General features: G+C 35.4%; 1 protein-coding gene across 2 annotated transcripts in view; it reads left to right on the forward strand.

The window, feature by feature from the left end:
- The first annotated feature begins 9,841 nt into the window (after positions 1-9,841).
- ppm1bb (protein phosphatase, Mg2+/Mn2+ dependent, 1Bb) overlaps positions 9,842-12,074 on the forward strand; it is a 30,830-nt gene continuing 28,597 nt past the window's right edge. For both annotated transcript variants that reach the window (XM_053511358.1, XM_053511357.1), the window contains exon 1: positions 9,842-10,184. The gene's annotated coding sequence lies outside the window, so the exon portion shown is untranslated. The remainder of the gene's footprint in view (positions 10,185-12,074) is intronic.

Here is a 12,074-nt window from a genome sequence, read left to right on the forward strand (position 1 = left end):
TGTTGTGAGCCTGCTGGTTCATTGATTCTTTTTAAGAATACTCCAGTCTATTGTATTGTCCATTCACAATGCTTTTGCTATAGCTTTGCTGGGTTTATTTTATTTTTCTGCTTAGTAATGGCCTCCTTCCCTTGCACACACACCTTATGTTGAGAGTTCCAGTGAACAATTATCAGATGCTAAGAAACAATTCAATTCAATTTTAATTGGCCATGCAGCCTGCCTGTTAGCCATTATTCATGAGCCCCCAAAATCTGCGTGAATGTAAACGGTTGTAATTCCTGAATTGTTCCTTGGTGGCATGCTATTTATTTGCAAGTGCCAAATTTTTTGTACAGTACTATCTATCTATCTATCTATCTATCTATCTATCTATCTATCTATCTATCTATCTATCTATCTCAGGTATGAGGTATATTATATTCAAATAATATGAATAATATTATCATATTATTATCACAATATTACCAAATATATCTATATATAACTTATAACATTATAAGTTATAAATATTTTGTATTAAGATATTTATACACTTTTGCTAAAGATCTAGAATATATTCCCTAATTACAACATAACTAAGGTTTTCTTTACTTAACATTTGATGAATGTTAAATATGCTGATGACAAATGTAAACTCATCACATCCTGTTATACAACAATTCATCATTTTCTGGGGCTAAGTCTTACTTGAATTTCCTGTGTCCCTTTCAATGACAAACAATCTCATCAGATTAATCTCCTTGCTAACAGAGCATCAGCAGGTCTCATCTTTAGTGTCATCTGCTAGTCACTCTACAGATTGCCACAGAGGTCTGAATTAAAATTCAGAATAATTCCCAGCAATCCTAAGAAAACCTCTTTGTGTGGTGGGCCACTTGACCATGATGTTACAGTGGGTTTGAGAAAAAAATCACTTAATTAATCCATAAGTCTATACAACTACACAAGATTGATTAACGTACTATTTAAGCAGAAGGTGACCTTGCCATACACATTTAATATGCACACACACGCACGCACGCACACACACACACAAACACACACACACACACAAACACACACACTGCAAAATGTATTCAAAAATGTAAAAAAAATATTGTAAAATTTCACGTTCAAGTACTTGCAGTTTTGGTAGAATTAAAATGTGTTAAACTGTCTTAACTGAAGTTTAGTTAATGGTTTGTGTTTCGATTAGCTGTTGTTCTTTAATCAAATAGATACCATGAATAAACCATCTTTTCATCATCACACCATGAGTAGCATATGTATGAATGTACTGATGCAACATATTGTTCTTTTGCACATGCAGCAATTTCTTTTTTAATCTACAAAGTATAATTTACATTTTTTGGCAGAATTTTTTTTTTGAAAATACCTCAAATACAATATACAGTATGTAACCAAGTCTGTGAAAAAACTTCTAAAATATTTTTGTAATTCACTGTATTGTACAAAAAAATATGTAAGAATGATTTTTTTTGCAGAAAACATTTGCTATGAAGTTTTAAGTATGCAGCTGCGTAGATGGTCTTAGTATGTTTTAGGATAACAATTTCTTTTTTACTGGAATTAAAAGGGCCCAAACTGTTTTCCAGCAAGATTCCAGCCTTTTTGTGTTTTTAAAACTCTTGCTGCACACAAGGTTGGCATACAGTAGGCTTTACGCCGGATGCCCTGCCTGACACAACCCTCCCAATTTATCTCGGCTTGGGACAGGCACTGCATCCAGTGGCTGGGGTTTGGACATTGGCTGGGAATCGAACCCGGGCCTTCTCCATGGCAGGCGAGAGAGCGGCCATTCCACTGAACCACCAATGCTCTCCTTTGAATTATATGTGTAAAGTACTTTAATGTACTTTAATATAGCATTGCAGATCATGTACTAAACTAAATTATAAAATCTTTAATTTAACATTGTTGGTTTGAATGAATGTGAATGATTATGTGTGGACCATGGGGAGGCTTTAGATGTATTCAATTACACACAGAAAAATGCTTTTTTGGTAATTACTATCATGATGAAATATAAGTTTTTATTTCCAATTATAGCCTGCTTTACATAGTTTAAAGACACAACCTTTTGCTTTCCTGCTTTGTAGTCTGCTTTAATAGATGAGCAGTGATGCAACACCTTGTAAATGTGAGCGCTTGGAGGGGGGTTCACTTCAAATTAATCACGCTGGCTGCCCTACATAGCATTAAATATTAAGCAATGGAGCCATTTTGTTTGAATAATTATTTCCCCACAGGTGGAGTTGGCAGCCAGAGCGTGGTGACTTGGAAAATGCATTTTGATGAGGTTTGGATTGAATAAGCAGGGGAGACTGAAAGCTCTTTAATGTAGCACTCAGTTAGGCTGCTTATTTGTTTCCTGTATCCGATCTATTCAGAGATGGTCCAAATCCAGGGCTGAGCTGATGATGGGCTTTTAGACTTTAGTACCAATCCTGGTTTTGACCAAAATAGGCTTAATAGAAAGAAGCAGTGTGCCAGTGTTCTAATAAAGACATGGTCAAGCTCACTTCTTTGCCTGGGAGGTTACTCCACTTATCCTGAGGCTTATATAATAAATGTGCTTCATGCATGAATACTGATGGACCAATTAAGATACAAACCTGCTGTGTGTATTTTTAATAAAATGAGGAGGTAAAGGTTTTGAGTAGATTGCTTTGAAGCTAATTACCATACATTATACGTACAACTATTATGCGAATGCTCTTAATGCTCATTTCTTTCTAACTAATGATGATCTATCAACTTAAATGATTGTAATTAAAATGATAAAATGACTTGGTGTTGGTAGTAAACATGCAGTCACTGAATATGCTGAGTTTGCATGTTTTGCTTTCACCTTAAGGTGATAACATAAATTGTCTTTATATATATATAGGCCTATATATATATAAAATACCTCAAATACAATATACATATGTGACCCAGTCTATGAAAACCCTTCTAAAATATTTTTTGTAATTCACTGTATTCTGCAAAAAATAATCTGAAATAATATATATATATTTTTTTTGCAAAAAGCATTTGCCACAAAGTTTAAAGTATGCAGCTGCGTAGAATGTCTTTGTATGTATGTTGTATTTTTAGCATTACATTTTCTTGCTTACTGGAATTAAAAGGCTCAAACCTTTTTTCCAGCAAGATTCCATCAATGTCCCTGTGTACAAATGAGGTTTATGAACACATGGTTTGCCAAGGTACACAAATAGGAGAGTAATTTTTTATGATCATTCAGGACTGCTTGCCTGGTCCACAATCTCCCAGGAATTAAGTGAGACATGCATGTAGCCTTTTTGTTTTTAGTCTGGCTCCTAGGTTGAGGAATGAATTTCCTCTAGTCCATACAGCCGAGTCACTCCCAATCTTTAAGTGAAGACTAAAGACCTATCTGTATTTAGGTACTTAGGCATTTGGATCACCTTCCCCCCTGCCCCCAACCAAAATAAATAAATAAATAAATAAATAAATGAAAAAAAGATCCTCACTAACAGTTTTTGACGGATAGTACGTCTAGTTAGTAATCTAAGGAATCAGTGTAAGCATATACAGAGAGGTCCAAAAAATGTATACAAACTTCAACATGAAAAATATATGTCTGACGGTCACATGATAGCATCACCATTGGTGAAAGTACTGACATTTTTAGAGGAAACATAATACTACACATTGCTGCCATAATTTAATTTGAGTTTTAAAAATGGCCAAAGACAAAAACAACTGTTGAAGTGTGAAGTGTTTATACATTTCTTAGGCCTCTCTCTATTTAATGTTGCAAACTTTTAAGCACATATGTACGTTGCTCTGGATCTGAAGATCGTGTGCCAAATGCCTGAATGTAAATGTAAATTTTATTTTAATTCTGGACCCGTAGACCACATGCTGACAACATTATTTGAACATATTGTCTGCATAATTCTAAGAAGTTGATGAACCCCTTTGTATTAACTGTAATACAATAATGTGTAATAACTGAGGACTTAAAACCCACCATATGATGGCTTTGGCCTACATTTGATACAAACAATTTTACAATGATGGCGTGTTATTGCATCTGTCCTGATAGTTTTACGACTTACACACAGTTTTCATCAGTCAGCAGTTGGTAACCACAACAAAGAGGACTTCATGAAGGCAATTGTTTATGGTTTTGCATTATTCTGTATCATCCAAATAAGGATTGGTTTCTTTTTAAGTCTAGTTTCTCTCAAGGTTTCTTCTCCATGTCATGTCAGTCAAAAATTGTCTTTCCTTGCTGCCATCACTTTTAGTTTGGTCATCAGAGATACCATAAAAGCTACAGGAGAAATCTATCAGTCTATCTATGCACACACAGAACATACCACACGGATCTTGATGAGATTATCAGTAACGACAGTCATGATTATCGCCACATGCTGAAAAGATGTGAATAAGTCACTCATTGCTACCTCTTCATGTCTTTATGGACCAGTCAGGCATTTGGAAACACACATGGAAAGACTAAAAAGGCTGGATTTTCAGAGGACACAGAGATTTTGGTTAAAATACATCAGACACCTGCTGTCATCAAGTTAACAAAAGGAACACTGACACTTTTTTTTTTATCAGTCCTCAGTATTTTCTTGTTCACTAATCCACTTGCTGGGAAGTGATAATATTAATTTATGTCATTCCCCTTTCAAGCAAAATGCTAGATGTGAAGTATTCTGTTCATATTAACCAATTTCATTTATTTCAAATATGACAATTTAAGGAATATGTCATTGCTAGTTCCAAAGGAAGCAATAATTAAAAAACTGATTTAAAAAAATATTTTATTCAAAACTTCTTGTGACAAAAACGACCCCGAAATATAAACCTTAAACCTTTTTAAAATGTACAACCGTGTGGCATAATTCTTAAAAATCTTCTTAAAATTTTTCAATGGGCTTGTGTTCAAACGTGACTGGAAATGAATGGAATATATAAAAGGAAAGTGATTTCAGTAGTAGTCTACATGAGAATAATTTTAATGACTTGCAATGTTCAAAATTGACGCTCTCTCTCTCTCTCTTTCTAGTTATCAGTTAATTAGCTAAAGCTAAGTGTTCTTATTAATGTAGTCTGTGTTGAATTCCATGAGCTACTGTTTGCTTTAGATGAATCTATGGAAAGCTCTCACGGGTCTGATTGCCCCTGGGCTTTTGGATGCCCTACTTTACTGTACAATAACCCTTCTGGGAGAACTAAACAGTGTCTAGCTTTAAACAAAGAGAAGTCCTTGAAAAAGCCAGAATAGCCCAGTTTATGCCCCCACTATGCCCTATGTCATTGTTCTATGCTTCATTTTTAATAGCAAGAAGGAGTACTGCTCATTGGAGTGGTTAACATTGTTTTAGTGACATAAATTATCTTTAGAATACTTTAATGCTCATTTACAGATCAGTTTGGGTTCATGGGAACTTTCCACTCTCTTTAAAACGCATAACTTGCAAAGTAGCAATGTCTTTCTTTTTTCTTTAACTGGCCAGAAGTAAAGTGGGGCAGGGATTGCCTAGTACACATGTATACTTTATATATATAAATGGTAGTATTTTTAATGGGAGGTGTGCCCATAGATATTTTATTGTTATGGTTGCAGACATTTGTTACACATTAAAAATCTCTGTGGGCACACCTCCCATTCTCCACCGCAGTCTGAGCCATTATTCCACCTGTATTAACAGTATGCCCCTGTTGTCAGTCTGATATCATGAATAGGAAATGGATAAGGAGACTATCCTATCCCTTTTGGGCAGCCACAGTAGCACTCCTTCAGTCAGGAGAAAGCGGTGAACAAGACCGCACAGACCAAACAATGTTCCCTAAGGTACTGTGCATGTACAACACATTACTCGGCTGTCACTCATTCTGGTTTTTGAGAGGCTGCAGAAGCTTGCTTCAGAATACCAGCAGGCTACAAAGGGTCATGTGACTGTTTTTTTCTGTTTGTGCCAAAAAATGCAGTAGGAGCTAGAATGCATGTTGTAAACACAGGGTACCAGTATGCCACTAGCTTCAGTGACAGGTTAGCCAGGTTCCGTACAGAGTTAGGGCTTGGTCACTAATGTTGTTTGGGATGCCAGAGATTTGAGTTTTCCTTTTTCTTCTTACTTTAATCGTATAGTTTTGTATAGATGGTTTCAGTTACAGTTACCTTGTATCAGTTAATTATCTTAAACCAAACTATATTGTGAACCCCCACTTGGAACCCCCACCTCCTGTTCTGATATACAAAGATAACTTTGTGTGGTACATATGCAAGTAACCTTGTAAACATTGTTTTTGCCCATGTAATAGGCAAATATTCAGGCTTTTCATATTTTTTTGGCATATTCAGAAAAATGCATACTAAAAATGTTTAAAAATAAATATATGAATAGCAGTAAGCATGATGGCCTTCTCCGTCATTGCTGAATCCAAAAGAAAGAACCATGCAGTTTCATTCTTTCAGTCCATACAAAAGGATGTCAAGACAAACGTTTTAACTTCTATTTATAGTTAAAAATTATGAAGCAGGAAAAAAACAGCATCTGTCATTATTGGTTATAGTTTATGGCTATAGTTTTATAAATATGGATAAATTTGCATGGATAGAAATTTTGATAAAGCAAGAAAGGTTTAATAATTCTGTCTGCATGGATCGGATAGATAAGCTATTACAGCTGTCTCAGGACAGTGTGACACACACTTAAACAAAAGAATCTGACGGCACACTCTTGCATCACACACTTTTTACAGTTTCATTCTTTCTAGTTAAACAGTAATCCATGCAAGATGAAGAACATCAGTCAGCTTTGTATGTAATTTAGAAAAGTATATTGTGAATGTTAAGAAGTGTAATGTAAATTGAAATGAATGAAATGCTTATTCCTTGCTGATCCGAGGATTTCTTTTAAAAAATATGCAGTACATAGACAGATCTGCACAAGGTTTCATCATTTCCATCAGCTTCATTTTGTAAAGTGCACAGACTTTTTTTGATGGTTAGCTCTTATGATTCTCCTTTCCTCTACTTGCTTAAAACCTGATTTGCTCGCTGCTCATAAAAATATCAGCGCTCCGAATATAAAAAGGCAGTGGTGGTATTATCATCTTATGCCATGGATTCAGAGACAAATTAAAAATTGTCATGTCTAATCTTCTTTGACCAAATTACCAAGGGCAAGTGGTGCATGTTCTTAAATCTGCTTTCTGATCCCAGATGTTTACTGTGCTAAGCTCCATGAGGGATCTGGATGCTCATAAATCCATGGCTCTGATTGACACGCTTGTTTTTACCTCCTAGAGATAAGGACAGTCACATGTACATCAGATCATTATTGTCTGCTCTCCTTCAAAGTCAACTCATCACATTGTTTTTGCACACATAATTTAAATATGATTTTAGATATACATATGCAATACAAAATACACTCACATTTGGAATTTTGCAACAAATTAAACAGATAAAAACCTCTGGGTGCTGCACTTTTCTCCCACAGTCCAAAGACATGCAAGTTAATTGGAGTTTCCAAATTGCCTTGGGTGTGTGTGCCTTGTGATAGATTGGAATCGCTTTATAGGATGTATGCTCATCCCCCCTCAAATGGACTCCAGTCACCTACCCCATACCTTGTAGAGGATAAGTGGCATAGAAGATAAATGCATGAAGATGAGGATAATAGCTCATATGTTATAGATGAAGTGACTAGAGTTAGTTAACATGTTCTCTTTTCACATGTGCCAGGGCCCTGAATTGTCCACTCTTCAATAAAAGTTAAATTAATGTGACCACAATTTCACTGCTTGCAGCTTTTAAAACACTAATAACATAGATATGTTTTTTGTTACTATTATACATCCATTTTGTCAATAAGTTATTAACATCTCATTTGCATATGTTTTAATGCAAATGTGATTAATTTAATATCACATTGCAACTAGCTACAATATGGCCTCTAAAGGCAAGAAAGTGACAGAAAGTGGTCATATAACTTTATGTGAAAAAAAAGTAAAAAGAAAATATTTTTGCATTTGCTTAGCTAGAATAAAACTGCTAAATCACATTTGTGACAAGCAAAACTACTCAAGTCTTGTCTTGTTTAATGGATTTCTCTGATTTCTCAGTCAGTGTTTCTTTAGGATTAATCTATTTGGTATGTGTCATAGATAAAAATACTTACACTCTCAATCAGCCATTCTCTATTCCACTTATCCTGTTCAGGGTTGCAGGAGGCCTAGAAGTTATCCCAGGGGACTTGGGGCATAAGGCGGGCACACAAGCACACTTTCACTCACAAACTACAGGGAATTTAAAAGCACCAATTAGCCTACTCTGCATGTCTCTGGTCTGTGGGCGCAAATCGGAGAACCTGGAAGAAACTTTTTTTTTGTTTTGCATCAAATAATTTCAGTTTTATTGTAACTGATAAAACTGTAGCTGAAATAAAGAATGAAGAAAAACAACAAAATCAATGAAAATGGATCTAAACTAATTTTTGCCAGACAGTGAATACAACTCAGCTTTTAATCAATGTAGTGCACAGCATGACGTCAGAGCAGACTAAACTACTGGTGACTCTTTAATGACACTTTTAAGCAGACCGTAATTATCCACTCAGTGTTCTGACTTTTTATTAGCATAAGATATTTACCCTCATTTTAGAATTGGTAAATATTCAGGTTTATATTCTCCTAGGGCCAAAATAAGACCTGAGCATATATATATATATATATTGCTTTGTCAAATGCTACATTTATAATTATAAATTAGATACAGATGAAACAGTGTTTAATGCAAATGATTAAGAAAGATTGTAAAAATTACATTGATCTCTAATTCAAAACATTGCTATGTGAGAACATGCTGATCTGTAGCTGTATTCCATTATCTAATGTAGTCTGTGGTTTATTATTCATTCCTTCATTCATTTTACTAAACATTTGGTCCTGATCAGGGCCGCTCTGAACCATGGAGGCTATCCCAGGAATGCACAAGGTGGGAACACACCCTGGAATCCACCGAATAGCCTATTTTAGGAAGGTGGGAGAAAAAGGCTAGCAGTTGAACCAACCCAGAAATCTTAGAGCTTGGTGTGAACAACATGGGGACAACATAGGGAATGACGACATGGGGAATACGAGACTACAGTTAACAGCAGTTTTACAATCACACTTCAGTCACCAGCCAGTCTGAGTGCTATTGTGCATCTTTGTTATAAGATACTGTTCCTAATAAGGCTGTATGATACACATGCTGATTTTTTATGCAATTCAGACATTCAATATCCAATATGTTGTACATAAGAAGATAGATGTACCTAATAAAATGACCACTCAGCACGTGTTTCATGAAGGGTAAAAACCTTTAGGCAACTCCAAGAACATGGTAAATTTGTGCCCCAGATTTTTTTTTACACGAAAATACACCTGTGGTGCTCAGAGTCCCCCAAAGCCTGTGACTAATAAGCAAGTAGTATCAGAGTTATTATAATTAGGTTTTTTCTTCTTTTTTATTATGCTGAAGTTTAAAAACCCTTATGGACTGGATGCCTAAATTAAATAATAATAAAAACAACAACAACAACAATTATAATATCCATTAATGTCTGGTCTATACTGTTTTTCCTGTTTACAGGGCCTATCCCAGGAGACTTAGGAATCTCTGAATAAAAAATAAATTTCATTTGTGCGATTGAGAAAAATGACAGACTTGTAACCAATAACAGGACACGATTTCCTATCATGCGCGCTGTTTGTCAGTCATATAATCCAATCAGATGTCTGAATTTGAAGACGATCAGCCATTCAGAGCGCTCCTTCGCAAGCTCCCTCCCCTTCACAAGACTCTGACCCGATGAAGAGCTTGGCCCTCTCTATGGGAGAAAGATCATTTTAAGTATCCGCATAGTTGTTTATATCACACTGGAAACCTTTATTCATGCGAGACTGTAAATAAGTTAATGTTTAGGGCGGTGAGTTGAAAAAAAAAAAAAAACTGGCCCTAAAATGCCAAAGAATTCACGCTGTGAAACACCGAAAACGGAATTATCGGCTCTCATGTAAAGTCAGGTCGGTTTAATTCGTTTTGTAAAGAACAACGGATTGAAGAATTTCAGATAAAAAAAAAACATCCAGGAGTTATAAAAGGAAGTCGGAACGGAGTCCGTGTCTCTGTGGTATTTAATAAGGTGAGTAACATTAGCGAAGTTAGCTGTGTGATTCGTTAGCTCGGGTGTTAGCTTGAATGCTAGCTGGCTCTGTCAGTTTATTTAGCGCTGACGCTAACATGGCCTGGTGTTCAGCATTACCTAAACAGGTTAGCCAGTTAGCAGTTGGCGGTAGCTAACAGACAGAGAGAGGGGGAGAAAGCTAACTGATAGGGTATGTGGGCTGTAATAGCGTTAGCAAGCGGTGTTGTGTAACAACGGATATTGATGGGAATAAACTGCTTGTTATTGTTTATTGCCGTAAATTTAAGCCTAAAACATAACAATTTCTGAATATATCTGTAGACATTTAGCGTTATTTAAAATAAGACACGGTGTTCTACTTTGCCCGAGGTGTTTATTGCTTTTGTTTGTCAATCGTCATAATCAAACTCCTCAAACTCGGCATATTTATCAGGAGTGTTTAAAAATATGTTAAATCCGTTTCTAAACTAATGTCAAACATTATCTCGTCTTTATTTCTATTTTTTAAAAGACGCACTCTTTGCCTTGGACCTTAGCTACTTAGCTGGTTATACTATACACGATATTTGACTTGAGGTAGCGGTTTGCACACTTTCTGTCGCCCCATCCCCCCCTGCATTTGAATTTTCCTGAACATTTGTTATTTTTATTATTATTATTTAAACTATATATATTTAGTGTAAGTGTTGAAGTGAATTGCGCGTGCTCGTTACAGGTCCAGGCCCGCGAGGCCTTCACTCACAGGCACGCGCACAGTTTTAGTGCTGTCTGTACGCTGTAGTTTTATTTATTAACTTTCATGTTCACTTTATTTGTAAGTCAAATCTATCAAGACATTTCTGCAAGTATATAACACGGCAAAATCTTCACGTTGTCCTATAACGTCATTTCCTTTATTATTACTACTGATACCAAGAATAGTCTCAGTATAATCATTTCTGTCCCTGATATTAAAACAGCACATTGTCTCCCCCAAAAAACTCATCAAACATTTATCACAATTTTCAAACATCGTAAGATTAGGTTGCTATGACATTTTTTTTCTTTCTCCTTTTTGTGACTATAGCAAAACTTATATAACAAATTATAACCTGCTTAGGGTTGAGTAATTGTTAAAGGAGTACTTTTAAAGAAGTACTTTTTGCCTTACCACAAGACCTCTGATATGTTTGTGACCAAAGATAACTAGTGCAAGATATTTCTATTAGTATACAAATTAATAATAAGCTTAATACACGCCATAGCCCTATTTTTCACAGGCACAAGCAATTTCTTGTCTATAAATGTTTTGTGTGTATTATTATTCCATAATATATCTTTTGTAATCACTTAAAAATATGAAATATGAGCCTTTGTCGGGTTGATTAACTGAACTACTTTATTCTCTGGATTTCAAATAATAACAAGAATTCTTCAAGGTGGCAAAGATGAGTTTTTTGGTACTTAGTTTCATTCTGTCAACAGTACATGTTGAATATACTTTATTTATTTTAACTAATACAAGTTCCAATATTGTGCAATTTCTTTTACATTGGAACCGTGTTTAAATCTTAACTTGATAATGGTTGGCAAGAGTCAATATTTTCTTATGTTTGTGTGTGATCAGATCCTACTCCATAACCATTGTCTTCAGATTTTGAGCCTGGTGATTTATTGTCCTGTACACACTAAACAATGCCTTTCATTATGTTAACACCGTAAAACAGAACAGTCAGTCTTTGACTGATTGGCTTACCTGTCAAAAGGGTGTGATTGGGTTCTTGCAATTTAATGCAAACAACTAGAAAAAAAAGGGAAAAAGTTATTCTAATGTCCAGTTTAATAAAGGGTAGTGTTATGTGCAGATTGCAGCCATAAAACTCATGACCAAATAGTGACGAGGCAAAT

This window comes from Clarias gariepinus, chromosome 14, assembly GCF_024256425.1.
Source record: "Clarias gariepinus isolate MV-2021 ecotype Netherlands chromosome 14, CGAR_prim_01v2, whole genome shotgun sequence".
Taxonomy (NCBI): Eukaryota; Metazoa; Chordata; class Actinopteri; order Siluriformes; family Clariidae; genus Clarias; species Clarias gariepinus.